General features: G+C 34.0%; 1 pseudogene; it reads right to left on the bottom strand.

Moving 5' to 3' along the window:
- Window positions 1-6,989: 6,989 nt before the first annotated feature.
- LOC114089363 (Y-box-binding protein 1 pseudogene) lies at window positions 6,990-7,803 on the bottom strand (annotated as a pseudogene).
- Window positions 7,804-22,975: the final 15,172 nt, after the last annotated feature.

Here is a 22,975-nt window from a genome sequence, read left to right as displayed (position 1 = left end):
AAAGATCTGATAATTAGATTGTGTCCCAAGAAAAGGTCTGTCTGTTAAAAATTTCTCATTTGGTGGCTAATTTGTACTATGTGGAATTTTGCCTCAGTAGTCGAAAAAAAAAATCACAATTCAAAGACCCACAGGCTCTGAAAAATCAGTCCTACCTCATTATAACATGATTAACTACAGGATATTCTGCTCATCCCACCACCATTTTGTTGTTGTTTCTATGCCTGAAATCAGTATAAGAAGGGATCTAATATATAGTTGTAAACACATATTTTGTAGGTGAGAAAAATTCAGAAAATTGACTTAACTCAGAAAAGGGATTTAACCTAAGCAGTATATGAAGATTTGAATAAAAAACACCTCAGTCTTTTATTCATCATTTTGGTTTTGCTGAAAATGTTCTGTTTTATAGGTTAGTGCCTCCAAGACCATGCCGCGCACATGAGTTCTCCTCATCCCACCATGAGGAAAGGAACTGGTTTAACCCCCCCATCAAATGCCATGGGAAAAGACCAAAACAAAACATTCAGATAAAATAAGACCGTCTGCTGCAGACTTTTTGTATCTCCTTGGATAAAAATCTAGCCCAAAGCTTAGGGTGAGTCCAATACAGAATCTTTCTAGCATATTTCAGCATGACTGGAAACCATTGCCATTGTTCATGTTGAAAATCAGTAACAGGGAGAAACTGCTAGACTGAAATGGACTTCATTTTGTTGCCATATCAAGAGGTTGGGAATCTCTCCAAATGGAAACTTGGATAAGAGTGTTTGGATTGTGTTTTTGTGAAAATCACACTCAGTAATTAAAGATTGTTATAGTGACTTTCCTAAAATACACTGACTTTTTTCTGTAGATATGATTCCATTTCTGTTTTAGAATAGTCACATAAAGACAGTGAGAAGAAAGACTCTATATTACCTCCAAAATCATTAATTCAGGGGGAAAGCTAACTCAATCTTCTGTCACACAACTATCAGAACTATACTTCTTCTAACACATTATTTAATTTTAATTTCCTACGAAGAGCTTTATTAATAGCGAAATCAATTTTCTACTCCTACTTATAATGGCATTATTGGTGGCATGACATTAGAGCTGGATAATACCCCCTCAAACACCACATCAGTATTTGTAGCTTAGACCAAAAGGTTGGCAAGATTTTTCTATACAAAGCCAGACAATAGGTATTTCATAATTTTGTATCATTTGGTCTCTGTCACAAATATCCAACTCACCTGTATCATAAAAAGCAGCAATAAACAATACTGAGTGAATAGGCATGTTCATATTTCAAAATTCTTATTCATAGACATGAAATTTAAATATCACATAATGTTCACATGTCACAAAATAGAAATTCTAAGAAACATTTTTAGTCTCTTAAAATGTAAAAGTGATTGTTCATTCATAGTTGGTGCAAAAAGAAATGATGGTTCAAATTTGGTCTTCAGACAATAGTTTGTCCATCCAAGACTTAGACCTGGTTAAGTATGTTGGTCAGGGGTACATTCCTGAAATGGTATGCTTTAACAACAGTGCCCTATCAGCTGTTACTATGTGTTGTTCAGAAAATAGTTTATCTGATCAAATTATTTCAACAGTTGTCTAATAATCTTACCTATTTAGAGAAGTTTGGCAAACTAGACACTCAAAATATTCTAATTTACAAAACAGTATTTCCTAAACACTTAAGTTATAAAACATTCTTCAATATTTATGTATTCCATAAAGATTTTGTCATCACTTAATAAGTTCTAGGTCAACAGTGAAATGATGAAAAAGTAAAAAATAAATAAATAAGAAAAGAAAAAAGAAATGATGATTACTTCTTTTTGATAATTGGGATTGAACCCAGGAGTGTTTAATCATTGAGCAACCTCCCAGACCATTTTAATATCTTATTGTGAGACAAGGTCTTGCTGAGTTACTTAGGTAGGCCCTCACTAAGTTGCTGAGGCTGGCTTTGAACTCGTGGTCCTCCTGTCTCAGTTTCCTGAGCTGCTGGAATTATAGGTGTGCACCACCATGCCTGGCTTGATGATTGCTCTTAAGGACATTAAATCCTAGTTATGGATCAATATCTTAAATAAAAACTTAATTGATTATAGTTTTAATAAGTATGTAGATAGAAGAGAGAAAGTACTATGAAAAGCAGTAATCTCACAAAGAGGATCATGGAGAGCTCCTACTATGTATAAAATGTTTCTTTTATTTCAGTGTGGAAGATGGATTGTAGAGGACATTGAACTAATGCAATAATTAAGAATAAAGTTTATGGAAGCAGAGAAATAAATAGATATCTGAATGCATAATGATAATAGAATAAATTTCATATATATTTAGAATTAGAATTTTTAAGAACTTAGCAATGGTTTTAGAAATAAAAGACATGTCCAGAAGTGACATTTGGGTTTGTACCCTCTTGAAGAATTAGAATTTGTTTCACGGAACACATTTCAAGAATGTAATTAAATCACTGTCCTCTGTTACCTAGTTAAATGTTCTCTCCATAAAATTTGATATTGATTTTATAAGTGTCATTATATAGTAGGCCCTCAAATTTGAGAAGAATCTTTCAATGTGTCTCAAATTACCAAATATAATTCATCCCATTAAATGAAGTGAGAATAATTTAAACCTAGTAAACAGTAAATTCAAGATACCCTTTTTAGACCTTCAGTGAACTATAACAGGACAAAATAAATGGCATGGGCTTGTTGATGCTAGGCAGTGGCCAGGCTTTCACTGGCTTCTCTGTACTGGTAATTCATGCCTGCACGTTAATGAAGCAGGAAGTTATTTTATGCTGTGTGTTTTTAAGTTTTCATGTGTCTAACCAAAAATAGAAATATTAAATTATCTAGTTCAAATATTTTCCATAGAAGTTAAACTTTTGGATAGGAAAACATGCCAAATAGCTTATATTAAAGTTGATTGTGACCCCAAAAGTGCAGTTGTCCCAGAGGATATCATAAAATGTAAGAGTCCCAGATTATGTTGATTATTATAACATCTTTTTTAAAGTTTTGGGGGATGGCCTGCATTCACTCCAATTCTATGGTTACTTCCCTTTCTTTATTGAAGAATAAAGCAAAATTTTAAAGAAAATATTTAACTATTTTTGAACCTCTCAAAAGATAATCAACTTCATTTGCAATGTTGACTTTTTTCAATATTTAAAGAAATGGATTTGGTATATATTCCCTATCAGGTAACAAGTCTACTTCCATAAAAATGTAAGCCCAATATGACTATTAGTGTTAGCTAGTATTAAAGGAGTAGAGTGAGCAAAAACATTATGTAGGATCTTGGAAAGATATTTCTACTTCTACATTACACTTTCTCAGTAGCAAATATCTTGAGTATTTCATGCCACTTGCCTAGGGGCAAGCATATCTCAGCTGCAGAGAAAGAAACACTGAATGAATTAGTCTAACTTGATTATGTGAAGTTTAGGAAATGTTGCCTTTTAACCACTGAATGATTTATAGTTTACTAAGGCCTTGTGATGATACAATTCAGCCACTTGAAATGAAGCTTAACAAGATTAATTAAATAGGAACAATATGCCTTTCTTGCAGTTAAATATAGAAAATACATTCTTTGCAATGCCTAAATATGATGGAATGTATGTTTGTGCGTGAGAAATGATGAGCTCTTGAATTCCAGTGGCAATTAATTTCTCAAGAATAGTTTATGTAGTCAACATACATCGGGAAAATATTAACTGTGAAAATATTATCTGAAAACATAATATGTACATGTAAAAAGGGATGAAACTTTGAATAGGTTTGTAATCATAAAGCAGTTCTGGTGAATTGTCAACCAAAATCCTTCATTCTGCCTGTAGCTCAGAATCTTCTGAGTTTATATTAATCTAGTTACTCCTGTCTATGAATGAAAAGATAGAAGCCAAAGAGATATGAGCCTTAGGAAAAGGAAGAAATCTTTACAAGAGGGTTTGGGTTCTCTTACTCTTGTTTTGTTGTATTTTGCTGAGCTTAGGCTGGTCTGTTAGTCCTCAAATCACCATTGTACAAATTTTAAACCTCTCAAGCTTCAGAGGACACTATCCTATGGCACAATTACTTGATTGCTCTTGAAATAGAAACTTACAAAACCGCCCAGTAGTTGAAATATGTCCAAAGCAATTAAGCTCAGAGACAATTTGAGGGCACAGAAATGTTTCTGGGAGTCCAGTCCTTTTCCCTTTATCTTTTGCAAGGAAGTATTCTATTATACTTCATTGTGGTGATGAAGAGTCAATATTTCGTATTGCTGAGAAGGGATAGAGAACAAGAAGCAAAACTTTAAGAACAAGCATTAACCTTTAAAAAACGTCAAACTCTGATCATCTAATCCCCTGATTTATTGTCTATATCTATCTCCACCTGGAATATTAACTTCTTTTAGAACTACCATCCCAAACACACACACATACGCACACACACACTCATGCTCACCCACAGACAAAAAACACACATGTGCAACAAACCTCAAGGCACAGTCTCAACTGTTGTTTTAACAGGTTACACAAAATCCTTTTAGAAATAAACATTAAGCACAAGAGAAATATTTCTAAAATTCCAACTTTCAAAACAAAGACACAAGAACAAATAGCATGAACTCCTGGTATTTCCTTACTATGACCTTAACCAAGTCACTTCATTTCATTATATATATATATGAGACAGCAGAATGCATTACAATTCTTATTACATATATATAGCACACTTTTTCATATCTCTGGTTGCATGCATAGTATATTTACACCAATGTGTGTCTTTATACCTGTACTTTGGATAATAATGATCATCACATTCCACCATCATTACTTACCCCCTGCCCCCTCCCTTGCCCTTCAACCTGTCTGGCCTATCTAGAAATAGATATGGTGTCAACATACTTTATATACAACAAGAGATATGAAAAATTGTGCTGTATACATGTAATAAGAATTGTAATAAATTCCACTGTCATTTATTTTTATAAAATAAATCAATAAAAAAGATAAAAAAGAAATAGATATATTCTATAAATTTATACAAATTTAATCCAAAACACTTCCAGATTTTTATACACCCTTTTCCCATATAGTGTGTCTTCCCCAAAGGTGAATGATTTATCCCTCTGCTTACAAAGAAATCTAAGCACAATTTTTAAAATTCTAGTCACTGAAGTTGAGGTTCTATTTTGCCTCAGCATTAAAATTTGTCACTTTTCTTCCTTCTGTTATTCTGCAGCAAGCTCAAATATCCTGCTCTATCACCATCATGAAGCACATTAAAAATAAAACCAAAATGGAGATCACTCTTCATTGTTTCAGAGAGAGTGCATGCAGATACTGTCCCTGGAAGATGCAAATACTTGCCAAGTAAATTGTTATAAGTTGCATGTTCATTTATTCTAAACTCATGTGATGACTTTAAAATAATGAAATAAATGAAGCATTTAATTTAAATGATACTTCATCTGTTAATGGTATTTGTGCCAATTTTCTGTAGCTTTTGGTAGTGTTAATGTAATTTGATTTCTGAGCAATTAAGCAGCACATTTAGTACTGGCAAAATGATTAACTAGAAACTTTGGACAATGGGCCAAAGAAAGTTAACTTTTCTTTCTTATATAATTTCTTCTTAAAGTATTGTAAAACCATAGGTTCATAATATTTCAGGTATGAAATAGATCTTATATCATTTAACTGCCAACTTGATGCATAAACCATGTCTACATTTTCCTTGGAAAGCAGTGCTTAAACCATAGTGTAGCACACATTACATCCTAAGGATTCCTGGTCTATTGTTGAAGGGAATGAACTATGAAAAATAAATAAATAATTTTAAAAACTACTTGCATTTATCTATTACTTAAAATGTTGCAGAATCCCTACTTGATATATGACAGTGGAATGCATTACAATTCTTATTGCAATGTAATTGCTGGAAATACAAGGTTGATTTAGCAAAGTTTCTGTCTCCAGAGAAATTGCAGTGAGGTAATAAATTAATAGATAAAGCATATTCTCATGACTCAGTACAGAAAATGTTTGATAGAGGTATTCATAGAATACAGTTTATAGAGAAAGGCAGTCAACACAATGTCAGAGTTGAATAAAGACTACCTCTAAGATCTGATTCATCTGAATGTTGATGAAGGATGCATGCCTATAACAATCTAGTTGAATATTTGCAAAAGATAATTGAATATATAGTTCTAGATTAAAATGGTTGGGGATATCATGTGAATCATAAGCACATGGATAGAATTTTAAATCAAAGTAGACTGAAATTATTCAATGAATGTGAATAAAATAAAGAATAGTAAACCGGGAATGGGTGGACAGAGAAGGGTGAAGTAGTCATGATACAAAGCCACATAATGGATACTCAGAATCAGATATTGAGAACACATCACACAGAAGCCTTGAGTATTTGCAACAAGTTATCCCAAAACAGGCACGGCTGAGACGGAAACTACTGCAGACTCTTGAACAACATGTTGTAAGGAGCATTGTGGAACAAACAGTCAAAATTCTATGTTCAACAATTTTTAAAATTAAGACTTTTATTGATAGGTGTGTACAATTTGTGGACTTATTTTCTAAATCAAGTTACAATTTTTTATTATAAATTAAAAGTGAAGTTCTCAAAAATCTCAATTTCACCAAATATGTAACAATTCAAAAAATGTTGTGTGGTGTATTGAGAGAAAACAAGTTTCTTAAAACACCCTACACACACACACACACACACACACACACACACACACTACCAAAAAGGGATGTCTTTAAGTAAAAATTTAAAAAAAAAACAACTCTATGCTACATTAGTAATGCAGATTCTTCTAGTTATCTGGTCAATAGGCAGAAAGCAAGCAGTTAAGTTCTCCAGCCTCAGGCTTCTGTTCATTTTCTTGCTGGAATTTTTTTTTATTTTTTATTCCTGTTGGATGACTAGGTAAAGGTAGAGTGGAAGGGCAACTGACATCTATTCAGCCCTGCTCTGCTCAGCCTTGGGAGCTGAGGAATTCTCAGTTGATAGAATAGCTGCTTTCATCTCTTTGCCATCTTGTGATTTAGTGTTTTCTAGGTGCTTGTGTCAGTAATCGAAGTTGCTGAGGTACCAAGGTTGAAGTGGCTGCTGACCTGGGTTCTCATCTCCTTGATTTTCCTCATCCTCTTCATCACTGTCCTCTGCTGGCCTTCTTTGGTGAGGAGGCCACTGGGGATTCATGGTCCATAATGCTGATACAAGTTCTACCTTATGGGTCTACCTTGCTCTCCTGAATACTGGTTGTCTGTACCCTCCAGCACTTCTCCATGAACAGGAGGGTTGGAATACTGTGGTTGAGGCCCATAGAGCTTCTGCATGTAGTAAGGTGAGAAATTTCTCCTGCTATAGGGTAGGTGTTATTGGGCCTGGCCTCTTAAAGCACTCTCCAATTGAAGCACTCTCCAAAAAAAAAAAATAAAAAGTTTTTTTTTCCCCTACTCTCAGTATTCTGGTAATTCTGCAGGCAGTTTTATAAACAACATGAACAGGGTCTATAATGATTATGGTCTGCTGCATATTCACTGCCATGAGCTGGGACTCCACCAGGGTCTGTAACATCAGCTGTCTCCATTCTTTTTGTCCTACCAAAACATGAAGCTACACAGTCCATCTCCTGTTCTGTGAAGGTACTCTGGGATTCTTCTGAGTGACAATCTAGTATACAAATACATCTTTCTTTATGTCATTCCTATTAAGGAAACCTTATCCATTTCTTACTTTGAACCACTTTTATACTTCCACATACCATCCTTGCAATGTTCCTGCCAGCAGGTGCCTCCCTGAAGAATTTTTCTGAGCCACCACACTCTGTGTTACTGTCCTGGTGCTGGGCTTGGTGTCAACAACACTAAGGACAGTGGTGGTGGCTGCTGGGTCTCAGCCTTATTACTCATGGTTACCTGATAGCGACTGTGACCTGGTGAACAGTTGGGGCTACTCCTGGGTACAATGATAATTAGGCCAGTGGCTGCAGAGAGGTTTATGATAAAGATTGTCTGTGGTCCACTTTTATTCTTCCTTCTAAGCCCAAATTCCATGGATAACTTTTGGCTTTCCCCAAAAAATTAATATTAATAGCTTGCTGTTAACTAGAAACCTTGCTGATAACATAAACAGTCAATGAATGTATATTGCATATGAATTTATGCAGTGAAAAATACATAAGAATTCTGAAAGATCACTGTTACTGTGATAGCCAATTTACTAGAGGGACTGCCTCATGGAGATGATTAGTGTCCTATGGTGTTTTAAGTGAACACTGACAACACTTGAGCTTACCATAATAGCAATAGAAGGTGACAGTGAAGTTATTCCAGTAATACCAGAGGCAGAATAGCTAATTTTATGCACTTATAGCTTACATTTATTATTATTATTATTATTATTATTATTATTGTTGTTGTTATTATTATTAATATTTACATTTCACTCTCAGCTGAGAATGGCGCCAGATATGGTCTGTAAATTCTTTTTTAATTTTAACTTTTATAATAGATTTGTGTGTATTTTCTGATAGTAAATAATAGACTATTATCTACCTATATTTTTTGCATTTGTGATATACCTAACTGTGAATTTTTTTCTATATTTCTGGGCCACATGGTTCATTATCTTTTTCTTTTAAACTATGGAAAAATTCCAAGAAACAGCAACAAAAATATCTAAGTAGAAGCGGACCTGCACCTTGGAGAGTTCAAACCCACGTAGTTCAAAGGTGAACCTATATGCTAGTTATAGCTAATAGCAGAGTTCTCCAGCTAGTGAGGCCCACTGGGACAAGGTATTTTCCAAAGAAAGAAAGCACTTTTGACCTTCTGTGTTACAGCATTCCAATTTGCATCTAAAACTTCCAACCTGATCAGGTTAAAACTTTTATTGGTCAAATGATTGGGCAATTCACCTTTCTCATTGGTATGCATTTTGAGCCCTCCCATATAAACAATATTAGTGACTGGATTCCAGGATTACTCCTAAAGAAGAAATTCTCATTGTTTACAGAAGTTTTTGATGAGAAATTAACATAGAAAGTGATAACCCTAATGCCTGGATGGCTGCCAAAATATCATTGGAGAAAATGGTTGATAAGGAAATAAGAAAATGCACTCCAATTTGCTACCTTATTTCTGTTTTCTCCTGGAAGAAGAATAGTGTAGAGGAGATTAGAAAAGACAGTAGAAAAAGTGAGAGGAGACCGGGTTATGATAATGTGATAAGTTGCTGTGCATGGATGAAGACAGCAACCATTGTGAACATGTGGATAAGCTGTATTTCAGGGAATAGATCTTTCTAAAAAAGTTTTTTTTTCCTGTTTTCATTTTTCTCTATGCAATATATGTTGTAAATTGCAGGCAACCATTATGTGACTGACTTATTTTTAGGAGCCAATGAAGGCAAAGAAGCTGAGCATTTTACATCTGGGAAGATAGTTTAGAACAGGGTCAATCCAAATGACAGAAGCTGCTAAGAAGGAGAGAAGCAATCCCAAAAGGTATTTCATAGAATTTGAATGCTGACAAGCTACCACTGGGTATTATATACAATGCATAGGACTGGGGAAAGGTGAAGAATTCAAGTTAACTTGATTTATCAGTAGCAAACAAAAGCTAATATATGCTGGCTCATATGTTAGATTTATAAGAAACTGTAACTGATATTCCCAGATCAGTTTATTGTTGGCAAGAAACCCGTGGTAATTCTATTTTGGTAACAAAACACCTGAGATAATAGCTTATAAAGAATAACGGTTTGTTTGGGCTCACAATTTTGGAGGTTTCAACCAGTTGACCCTTTTGCTTTTGGGTCCATGGCATGGCAGTACATCATGGTGGGACCACATGGCAGAGGAAGCTGTTCACTTCCTGGCATCCAGAAAACCTAAAACGAGAAAGAGAAAGAAGAGGGGATAAGGTTGCCCTCCAAGGACACACCTCAATTATGTAAGACCATTCATTCTGCTCCAACTCAATACAGGTTAATCATCCACATTCCACAAGGAAGGAACAGGGGCATAGTCAGTAGGAATTAAACTAAAAACAGACTGAAACTCAGCAGGACAAACATTAATTCTATTGCTGCATATCCAGGGGTTTGGGCACACTGTAGCAGGATATGACCTCCCAAGGGTTTAGGCATCCCCTCTTATGGCTTTACTAGCTGCAGGACTGTAATGCTGACACATGCTGCCTGGTCACCCCACCTCTTTGTGAAATCTCCGATGAAACCTTTATGACCCCAAAACTATTGCATTCCTGCATATTTTAAAAACCAGCATGATGTGGACAACAGCGAGGTCTACTGCAGTTGTGAGCTGTACCGGGACCTACTAGAACAACACCTGCAGCAAACCCATAAGTACCTGATTGTTAAACATGGGAAAACACATCCCAAGAAACAATTACCTGGAAAGCCCTGGTAAATGAATGTTGTACCCAGAGCTTAATAGGTCATTCTGGTGAGGGCTCAGAAGAACAAAATGCCAGTAGAAATGTGGACTGTAGAAGTACTATGCAACATCTACCCCTCTCTTTTTGCAATGTTGGGGATCCAACCCAGGGCCTCACACCTGCTAGGCAAGTGCTTGCCCACTGAGTTACATCCATGGACACTGGGGTCTCTCCTCTTAAGTGAAAACTGTGTTTTTATACCTTTAAGCCTGTGGGATGGGTGAGGCCATGCAGACTTCAGAAATGCCCTCAAGACATCTTTTTCTATTGTCCTAGTACAAAAGGCTTGTCTTATTTTTTTTTTTTCATTTTTGATATTAGAAATTGAACCCAGGGTTACTTTACCTCTGAACTATACCCTAAACCCTTTTTTTTGTTGTTTGTTTGCTTGTTTTGAGACAAGATATTTCCAAGTATGGCCCTGAATTTGCGATCTGCCTGCCTATCTCCCAAATCACTGGGATTACTGGTGTGTGCCACCACACCCAGCAACCTGTCACCTTTAAACACAGCCTCCCACAAAGTCTCAGGGCATGGAAAAAATGCAGCCGAATTTTTTTGCCAAGAGGTAACAAGAATGGCTTCTAGTCCAATTCCCAATAGAGTCCTCTTTTCCATCTGAAAACCTTATCAGCATAATATTTTACAGTTCACAGGACTGGACATCCCTCAGGTTGGAGGCCATTTCATAATACTGCTTGATCAAACCACTGTGGACATCTTCTTGGCCCATCAGCAGGACAAGCATCTTGGCAGTGATGGTGACAGTGATGTTGAAGGTGGGGGCTCTGTCAGTGCTCTTGGTATGAATCATATCCGTAGTAAATTTCCCATCCTACAGCAGGGAGTCACAACCAGAACATTTCTGGTCCCCTAGCCCATTCACAAAAACACTTGACCAGTCTTTGCCAACCAGGACATCAACTTCAGCTGGCATGATGCTGATGAAGGTTTTCCCAGGTGACATCCCAGATGGAGGATGGGTCCTTGTAGCCTATGATTCTGACTCTGCTGCTGGGAATTTTCTGCTGCTGTTGAGTCCATAGATTGGGTTCAGGCTACCCATAGTGCCGGGCAGGGAAAGGTGGAAAGCTCAGGACACAAACTGCCATCTTGACCTCATCTCTACTAACTATGCAGCAGCCCTCACACTGCTACTTCTAATGTCCACATTTCTATTGGCATTTTCTTCTTCTCAGACCTTAATAGAATGTCCTATTAAGCTATGATTATAGCATTCTAGGATTTTCCTAGCCTACTTCTCCAATCTTTTACAAACTCCTCCTGGAAAGAAATTCCAAAGGCTTTGTCACATCATCTCAATATTGTCACAGCATGACACTACTTCTTGATATCAATTCTTTGTGTTTGGCCAGCTTTCTGTCACTGTAACAAATACCTGAGATAATCAACTTTAAAAAAAAGAGGGAAGGTTTTTTTATGACTCAGTTTGAGTCAGTAGGTCCATTACTTTTGAGCCTGTGGTCAAGTGGTTCATCATGGTGGAAGCGCATGGTAGAGGAAGCTGCTGATCTCACAGAACTGAGAAATGAAAGAGAACAACAACAAAAAAAGAGTATGGCATCCCCCAAATACTCCTCACAGGTATGCTCCCAGAGTTCTAACTTCTTCCACTAAGCTCCAATTCTTAAAGATTTTACAATTTACCAATAGTGCCATGGGCTGGGGACATTTTACACATGGGCTTTTGGGAACCGTTTCATAGCAAAACTAGAACAAAAACAAAGAATTAGAGAATGTTCCTGAGGTCTACTTGTCCCATCCCAAGTGACAGGTACATGACTTCAGGGTCCAATAACTTATCATGAAGTATGGAAGTGCTAGTTTTATAGTTTATAAGGTACAATTTACATTATCTTTATTTGTTTTATTCATTTGAAGAACTACTTAATATTAACTGAATGCATTCTATAATTCATTTGGTACAAGAAAAATGACCCCAAGAAAAATACCAGAAAATATGTTTACATATAACATGTATGTTATAAAAATCGCATCGTCAAAATGGAGCAGAGATGTACTCATTGCCAAGTACTCATCATTCTTCTGTTAGGTAAGAATATATTAGTTACAGTCTAGGGGTAGGCTGGTGGTTTAAGTTCCTAATTATAATTCTGGGGTTTATTGCCCATAGCCAAATTTCTTCCTTTCTTCTTACTACTTTTATAAACATAATTTGGCAATGATATTCTTTATCTTTTCAAATTGATGTCCTCTATGGTCCTAATACTTCTCAAATATTTTAAATTTAAATAATAATTATATAGATTATTATTGTTACTTTCATTAATATTTCTGTCTTCAAGAAAACTTCTACATGGTACTCTGTCCATAGTTCTTAATTATCAGTACTAAAACAGAGTAGAATGCTTTTCCCCAGATATTATTGATCAAGAAAAAAAATACTGATAAATAATTTGATTACAAAAAAATATATCTGAGCTATTTGATCACCTGGACAAAGAAGAGCCTGCTTTTCATGGAGCAGTGTACTGCACAGATTTGTCTCAGGAGGCTGTGTCCAAACTATTATATTACAAATGCTGTCCAATTTCAATCAGCTTTTTCCAGTTAAAAACCCACCTTAAACAATTTAAGCCAAGACAAAGAAAAATCTTGTATATGCCATTTTCTGAAACTTCTAAAACACTGGAAAAGGTAGTGTTCTTACATATGACAATAATTCTAATTGAGAACTTCTATGGATCAATGTTTTTCCACTAGTTCTTTTTAGGGAGTGGAATCATCAAACCTTAACAAGTTGTTTGCTCCTCTCTGCCTCAGTTATTTGTGAACAAGAACCCTAATATGTTTTTTTAATAAGATAATTTTAGTAATATGCCTATGTGTTTCCAGAACATAGTGAGTACTCATTAAATATTATGAGTAAAGAAAGAGCACTAAGAATAATCCTGTTGGTTTTACAAAGATAAGCACAAAACAATAACATTTTAATGTTTGATAATGAAAATATTTCCCCCCACATTTAATATTTTCCCCCATATTTAACTGTAAATAATTTAAAACTATTTCTTAACATGTTTTAATCTGCTTAAACTAGGCATGGAAACTTGATATTTTATTTTATGGTATACTAGATGCAGTTTCCTCAGATAGGTGTCAGATTTATAAAGGAATAAGATACTAAAGAATATCTACCATCCTTGATGAGAAATGCCCCAGGGAAAGGACTGGATATTTCTTAGCCAGAAATAAATGTACAGAAATCTGAAAACATGGATTTGGTTGGAGATCAGTAACACCCAAAGCATCAAAGACTAGAATAAGAAAGAGTAAGTGATACTTAGTTAGAGGAAATATACTCCTTTTCACTTGGTAAATTCCACCCATAAAATTAACTCAGCATTACTTTTCTATCAAACTATTAAAATATGGCCATATTTTAATTCTTGCATTTAAAGTATTTTTTTCACAAGTTTATAAGACAAGCCTGACAAAATAATAAAGCTTACAACAAACAGGTGAGATTCCATCTGAGTTTGGAAGTCTTAAACCAGAAGGCTGCTTTTTTGTTTCAATATGTGTTTTCACACATGTCCAAGTCAAAACTTCCATCCAGATTGTGAGCAAATGTGTTGCAGGCAACCTTAGCTGAAGTCATCTCACTTGTTAATTTCAAATTCAAAAAAGAAAAATGCTTCATAAAGTGCTCATGCTGACCAATAGAGCAAATATTATTATTCCATAGTTGCGCTACTAAATTTACTACCTAATGCACCATATAATTTTCTGAAGCCCTTGATTTTTTATTTAATTTTTTTTATTGCAAGTTACTTGAGAAACTTTGTAGAACCTTATAAAGCATATTACCTCCAATTGAACTTAAGCTCAAATTCTGTCCTTAATATGACAAGAATGTTAGCTTTTGTTGGAGATCTCTCTTCTACCATTTTATCAATTGCCTAAGGATAGAGTAGTATTTTCATTGGTATCACAGCTGATTTCCCTATTCTTTAACTTATTTAAAAATAGCAAAATTAAGAGGAATGTCATTGGGATTTTGATCCGAATTGCATTAAATCTGTATAGTGCTTTTGGAAGTATGGTCATTTTGATAATATTAATTCTGCCTATCCAAGAGCAAGGTAGATCTTTCCATCTTCTAAAGCTTTCTTTGATTTCTCTCTTTAGGGTTCTGTAATTTTCATTATATAGATCTTTCACCTCTTTCATTAAGTTGATTCCAAAGTTCTTTTTTTTTTTTTTTTTTTTTTTTTGAGGCTATTGCAAATGGGGTAATCTTCCTCGGCTTCCTTCCTGAGGATTTGTCACTGGTATACAGAAATGCCTTTGATTTATGGGTGTTGATTTTATATCCTGCTACTTTGCTGAATTCACTTACTAGTTCTACAAGTTTTCTGGTGGAACTTTTATGGTCTTCTAGGTATAGAATCATATCATCAGCAAATAGTGCCAATTTGAGTTCTCCTTTTCCAATATCTGCCCCTTTAATTTCTTTTGTGTAATTGCTCCGGCCAATGTTTCAAGAACTACGTTAAGTAGAAGTGGTGAAAGAGGGCATACCTGTCTTGTTCCAGTTTTTAGAGGGAATGCCTTCAATTTTTCTCCATTTAGAATGATGTTGGCCTGGGGCTTAGCATAGGTAGCCTTTATGATGTTCAGATATGTTCTTGTTATTCCTAGTTGTTCTAGTGTTTTGAACATAAAGGGGTGCTGTATTATGTCAAATGCTTTTTCTGCACTATTGCAATGATCATATGATTCTTTAAGTCTATTGATGTGATGAATTACATTTATTGATTTCTGTATGTTGAACCAACCTTGTGTTCCTGGGATAAATCCCACTTGATCGTGCTGCATGATCTTTTTGATATGTTTTTGTATTCAATTTGCCAAAATTTTATTGAGTATTTTTGCATCTATGTTCATTACAAATTTTGGTCTGATGTTTTCTTTCTTTGATGTGTCTTTGCCTGGCTTTGGAATCAGAGTGATATTGGCCTTATAGAATGAGTTTGGAAGTGCTGCCTCTTTTTCTATTTCCTGAAATAAATTGAAGAGTATTGGTATTAGTTCTTCTTTAGAGGTCTTGTAGAAATTGGCTGTGTATCCATCTGGTTCTTGGCTTTTCTCTGTTGGTAGACTTTTGATGGTGTCTGCTATTTCGTCACTTGAAATTGATCTGTTTAAATTGTGCTTATCATCCTGATTCAACTTGGGCAAATTATATGACACTAGAAATTTGTTGATGCCTTTGATAAATTAAAACTCTTTAGAGGGGACTAAGTATTATTTACTTAGTCTTCATTTTTTTTTTAAATCATCTATACAAGCAGCTATATTGTACAGGTCCACATTTGGACACAGGAAGGGACAAAGACCCTTCTCATTCCAAAATAGTTTTATTAAAGTAAATAGAAAGTATGTGTAAAGCCACATTGGGATTTTGGATTTTGCATAATCAGACAATTTCACTCATTAATCCTTATCAAACTAGGAGTTATGATGTCAATGTAAATAGCATTAAATAAATAATAATTAGAATATACAAAAATAAGTAATTGGATCATGCAAAGATAGCAATGCTAACAAACTTTTATTTGATTATTTGTTTCCAACTCTCAACTACATGAGTGAGGAGAAACTCCTTCCATGTCTTTCACCTTATTTAGAGACTTTAACTAATGAGAGTTCAAGTGAGATTTGGATAGCAGGAAAGATGGAGAAGACGTTGTTTTTTTGTGACAATTCAGATAACCTACTTATAAACAAACACTGAGCTCTTGAGTATTATCTGTTTTAGGCAACCAGACAATTAAAATCTGCAACAGTGGTGGCCTTTCTTGCACGCCCAGAGGCCCAGAGTTTCACATTGTCTACAGACTGGGAATGCTGCCATTTACCAGCTACATTCTGTCTGGGAGTTGGGACTATCACCAGCATCTTCCTCTAAAATGCTGAAAATTATGATGGCTTCGAGATGAACTCCAGTAAATCACAGCTTCTAGAAACTATTTTTTTTTATTTTTTCCATCAGCCCTTGCAAATGTATGTATAAATCTAATATTTAATATTATGATTTTTCTGTGGAAAACCCTTCAATAACTCTCTAATCATCTGCCACAGACCAAAATCTACACATGGCCTGGATATTCTGCTTAGCCCTAACCTGTTCCCAGCATTTGCCACTTTTATATCTACTGAACTTTCCTCAGTTTCTCTAAAATTCTCCATGTGTAGGTTCATAATTTCTTTTTATGTCCTGTGTTAGAGACTCCTTGTATTAATGTTAACTCGAGAAGTTGATATTATTTCTCCAATAAATAATTCAATGGCTAATTCTTCCACAAGCACAAATTTCCCCACACCTACATGAAACATCTAAAGATTTAATCAGTCAGTCAAGGAGGTTACAACAGTGCATAAATACTATTTCTTTTATTTTCTAAAACATATTTTAATTAAAAACAATTTAGAACACTTCAAGTGGGCTTATTATACCTTCACAGATTCAGGACTCCTGATTGTGAATAATTTTTGGAATGAAATTATAATGAAACAGAAATAATATTAAGTAGAGTAAAAAAAGCAAACATTCTTTTATATGACAATAAAGAAAAGAATATAGAAGTAATTTTAGTGACTATGTAAAAAGCAGTTCTTTCTTTCGAACACCAAACCTGTAGTCCTTTATTGTGTTATCTTGAGACAGATTCTGAATGCAGCGTATAGTTCAAAGAGCTATCTATTTATTTTATTTTATTTTTTGTATTTTAGACAATTTTAAAAGTTTTCAGACTTTAAAAATGTTGCAAAAATATTACAAAGAAACCTTTATTCCTGTTGGTTGGCATCTTCAAGTGTTAAATGCATTTACAACCCCAGTGCAATTATCTAAACAAGGATATTAAAATGGGTTCAATTGTATTAACTAAACCGTAGATCTATTCCAACCTCAATAACTGTTCCATTAATGTTCTTTTGTTGATCCAGGATCTGATCCAGGATTCCACATTGATTTCATTGTCACATCTCATTATTCTCCTCCAATCTGTGCTAGTTCCTTGCTCTTTTTTCATTTTTCATGGAAAGGCAAGAATGCCACAGAAGATATGTTGTGCACTGTGACGTCAGTATATCATGTGAAGAGGTACTTGACAATAATATGCATCATTATTGGTGATGCTAAATTTAATCGTTTAGTTACAAGTATGTGTGCCAGGTTTCCTCGTTGTAATGTTACTAGTTTTCTATCATGAATCAGTGTATTATAAGAAGACACTTTGAAACTGCAAATATCCTGTTTCTCAGCACATTTTTATCCACCCATTTGAAATACATTGATGACTCTTTCTTGCCTGAAACAAATATTACTGTGATATTTGCTGAAAAACATTTTTCTGATTTGCAACACTTACTATATGTACTGATTGGAACCCTACTATGGAGAAGAGTTTTCTCTTTCCAATTCACTTATTTATATCATAATATCATAAATATTTAATTTATTCTATTTATATTAGGATAAAGTCATGGATATAAATTTGTGTTTATTTTATTTGACCACTGAGAGCCCCTGAAGTTGTAGCCTCTTGACATATAGTTATCATTTTTTGAGAATTTCCTACTCTCTGTCAGTACACAATGTTCCAGGATCATCTTGTGTTCCCTGCCCCAGCAGCCTCTTCATTAGCCAAAAATATTTAGAACATACAATCCGGATACTAGATATTCTCATGTGTACTGATCTATGTTTTGCTCCTAGGATTTCTGAAAAGATGCATATACACAAATATCTAAATCTATAGTGTATATATAATATATTTAAATGATAAATATATTTATATTAAAACAGAGCTCCATACTGATACTTTTAATGCCAAACTAGTTCTACAAGCTTCTTTCCAGCCTTTTTTCTATGGGGCTCCTTTTAGATTTCTCTTTCCTTTTTTTTTATCACCCCTTCACTGAAAGGAGAAATCAAACTTTCATTATCCACAAAGTATTTCCTTGTTTACTCAATGCTGGAATAATTGAAACTTCATATACAACACTTTAAAAATTGTTAATGTATATGATTGTAAAAAGCAAGTTCACTGAGTACTGTACTTTTGTATAATTCCTTTTGTATGCAATCAAAATGCTATTTTAACATTACTTAGATGAGATCTTCTCTGTCCAAACTGAATCTATATCATTATGTCATTTACTTGTAAAACAGTCAGGTTCACTTGCATATAGAATCTAGAAGAAGAGAAAGAAACAAAACAGAAGAAAATTAGAAATATTTTTTTGAAATTTTTCCAAATTAATGAAAGATACCAAACCATATATTAAAGACACACAGAAATCTCTAGGACAAATACAAAACAAACAAAATAATAGTAATAAAATGAAATAAAAAACACAGCTAGATATGCCTATTCAAACTGTTGAAAACCCAGACAATTTCAAAAGCAGCCAGAAATAAGTGCATTATATATAAAGCAAACTTATAATGATAATAATAATAGTAATAACAATAGCTATAGTAGATTGGTAATGAAATTACTCAAGTCAGAAGAAAATTAAGTAAAACTTTAAAGTTAGGGAAACAAAGTATTCTATACCAATTGGAAAATACTTCCCCAAAAATGTCTTCTTTTGTAAATACAAAAAAAAAAAAAATCAGCAAATCTCTAATAAAAAATGTTAAAGGAAGTTTTCTTCACGAGAAATTAACATGATAATTAAGTGACTTAGATCTATACAAAGAAATAAAGATGATAAGGATGTCATAAATGAAGATTTTATTTTGTTCTTTGTAATTATTTACTGCCATTTTTCATCCTTGTGCATATCCCTTGTCCTGAAACCCCTTTGCCTTATATTAGCATAAAAGGCAATTTTTAAGGAAGACATTCAATTCCTAAATAAAACTAAAAGCAGAATTTCCAAGTACATGAAGGGAAGATTGATAGGACTAATGGGAGAAATATGCAAACCTGCATTTATAGTTGGAAATTTCAGTATTCTTTTCTCAGAAAATTGGTAAGGCTCCCATGATCTAACCACCCAACATGACCTAATTGTGATTTTTAAAAACCACACAATAAGAACACGCATTCTTTTAGTGAGCATGGAATGTTCACCAAGAAACACAAAATATAATAAATTTGAAAGAATAGAAATAATACAATGTTTGTTCTCAAGCAATAGCAAAAGTCATAAATAAATCAAGTAACAGAGAATTAACATGGAAAAAACTTCAGTTGTTTGGGAATGAAGTAATAGAGTTAAGCTTGGGGTACAGCTCAGTAGTAGAGCACTAATCTAGCATGTAGGTGGGCCCGGGTTCAACCTTAAGAACTGCAAAAAAAAAAAAGTGTCTGATTTAGGTTGGGTGTCATGGAACACACATAGCCACTTAGGAGACTGAGGCGGAAGGATCTCAAGTTTAAGGCCAGTCTTGACTATAGTGAGACTATCTCAAAAAAAGAAAAAATCAGGGCTGAGCATGAAGAACAGTGTTAGAACACCCCTAGGGTTACATTATCATAATACTAAACTTTTAAAAAGAGGGAAAAATCACGATGGATATTAGAAACACATTCTGAGTCAAATTTAAGTAAATGCATCACACACCAAAATGTATGTGGGGTAACTAAATCAGTGCTTATAGAAAAAATTATAGCTTTAAAACCTTATATTAAAAGAAAAGAAAATATAACTGAAGCTACTGATTTAAAAAAAGAAAAAAATAGAAGTCTGATATGTAGGCTGTCTTTACCTATTTCAATTTACATTTCCTCTTTCATTAGAGTGTTTTTAAATAGAGGATTAGGGGTGTTTGAAATTTCCATATGGAAAGACCTTTCTGATTTATATTTTTGCATGCAAGTTTTAGTTTTATTGGACCATATTCATACACTGTTTCTAATATTTGATATTATAGAACTTACTGATGGTTTCTTTGTGCTCTAATACACAATCAATTCTTGTGTTTTGTAGACACTTAAGAATGTGTATTTTCTTATTAAAATGTAACATTTAGCATATATCCACAAAAACTACATTGTTGTATTGTTTGGCCTACGAGGAATATCTTGAGAATAGCATATTAACATCTGATTAAGCATGTCTCCTTGAATCTGCTGAAGCTTTTGCTTTAAAGAAACAGTTATTATATTATTTAGTGCATGGATGATCACAGTCTTGGATTTGCTGGGAGCTGACTTTTAGCATTAAGATGTGATTGTGTCTTTCTTAGTCAAGAATAATGTCTTTGGCTTGTATTCAACTTTGTTATTAAGACAGTAGTCTTTCTATTTTATTGTTTCCATTTTGCCTGGCATACATTTATTCTTTATGTCTAATCTACTTAAATCACTTCCTTTTAGGAATGTCTCTTGCACACACCACGTAGTTGGATCTTGTGTGCGAGTTTTTTTAATATTCAGTAAGTTAAGCTCTTTAATTTTTACTAATATGACTTACATAATTGTTCTGGATGCTGTTGTATTTAAAAATAAACTTTATCATGTTAATTTGCTAAATTTATTTTTGATATGTATTTCAGACTCTTTAGTTTGGGGAGATATTTTGGATGTCTTTGAAAATTTTATATAATGTTACCTATTTTCTTAAACCATTTTAAAGTCCTCAGTTCCTTGCTTACTTTAAATAACATTTTATTATCTATTGTGTAATTTCCTCTAATTGCCCATATGATAGTTCACGTATTTGCTCTATTTTCTTTTTTCTCTTCATCTCTCCTTCAATTTTTATTTATTTGAGGTGACAGGGGTTGAACCTAGGGCTTTATCATGCTAGTCAAGTACCCTACCTCTGAGCTTATCCACAGATTTCTGCCATTTTTAATTGCATGATATATATTTTGTTACAACATACATAAAATTTGTGTATTAGCTATGGATATTGATTCTGGAGCAAGTTCACAAGAATCTACATTTCTGATGAGTCCCCAGTGATAATGTTACTACTGCTTAGGGAACCACATATTGAGAACCACTACTCTATAGAAACATATTTTGTTCTCTTTGTCTTCAAGAAAGAAGCAAGGTGGTAATTGGAGCTATGAGTATTGATGAGGACATTCCTGTGACATCTAACAATGTTCGTTGAGAGTTCTCTGTGATTACAGGCAGAAATTTTAAATTAAACCAGAAGAAAACTCCAAAACCTGTCAAGTCATTTTACAACACAAGTCGTTTCACAGACTTTTCTATTATGTATCATGATTTATATCTACCATGTTGTTCAGTGTAACTCACCAGAGATTATACAATGAACCTCAAGGATATAATGAATAAAAACTCAAATCTGAACAATATTAACTTCACACTATTATATTCCCACAGAAGAAATTAGGTTAGAAAAGAAAATTTCCTGAAAGTTCAAATATATTAAAAACCAAGAATCTTCCCTTTTCATTTTGTGTTTTATTTTGTTATTCAGAGGTATTTTGACAGATAGGGGCTGAGTTTCTTGTTCTGTTCCTCTTATTATCTTTCTAGAAGAATATATACGAATTTATTAAATGCTCTAAATTTGAAATAGTCCAACTCCAATCCAAATCTGGCTTATCTTCCTTTTCATGGGTTCTCTTAAAGGAAAAATATTACAGGAGGGTAAAAATATGATCCTCATGTAGATATAAAATGAACACATGTAAAAGACTTTATTCACTTGTAGTGAGTAACCAGGCAATTAGCATCTAACCTTGGCTTCCTATTTTGTTCTTCAGATGCTATCCTGCAGCAACTTGTTGTGAGACATAGAAAAATAACAACTTTTGAATCTGCCAAAAATATAAATCATTCTAGCAAATTCTTATCACCTTTTATCCCATGAAATTTGATTTCTTTCTCATTCTCCATCTCCAATTGTCTTACTTAATAATTTATTTAAGTTACCCAGGCCATCTACTCATAGTAAGTCTATTATTTTAAAATACATTTAATAATATAAAAGTACTAGCAAATGATCTTCCAGGTCTTCCTTGTTTAATTTTTTTCAAATATTGAACTATCTTTGTGTGCATTTAATCCTTAAGGAGCTTTTTATCACTTGCCCTTAGAGTTGAATCCTGAGTAATAGCTTAAAGAGAACTCCTGTGTATAGATTTTGAAGGCTTAGGGCTTATGAAGGCAGCAATCAATTTGGTAACTGAATTTCTCTCTTTTATGTTTTGTCAGATTTTTTTTAAGCTCTAGAGACCAATAGCAACCAAAACCAGCTCAGTTATCTCTTCATAGTTTCATCTACAAAGTAAACCTCCTTTTCCCATTCTATAGATTATAGCCTGATCTTTAAGATCTCCTCTTTCTCAAAGTAAAATCATTTTTTTTTCCAGAGGCAAACATGTGTCCTGCTTCAATTTTCTTTCATTTTTCCATGGTTCCTGTTTGGACTAAAGATCTTTTGGACTCTTAATTGATACCATTCATTCTTCTCTAGACAAACTTGACATCT

Source organism: Marmota flaviventris, chromosome 4 (genome assembly GCF_047511675.1).
Source record: "Marmota flaviventris isolate mMarFla1 chromosome 4, mMarFla1.hap1, whole genome shotgun sequence".
Classification (NCBI taxonomy): Eukaryota; Metazoa; Chordata; class Mammalia; order Rodentia; family Sciuridae; genus Marmota; species Marmota flaviventris.
Note: the sequence above shows the minus strand (reverse complement) of the source record. Positions and strands in the feature narration are given on the sequence as shown.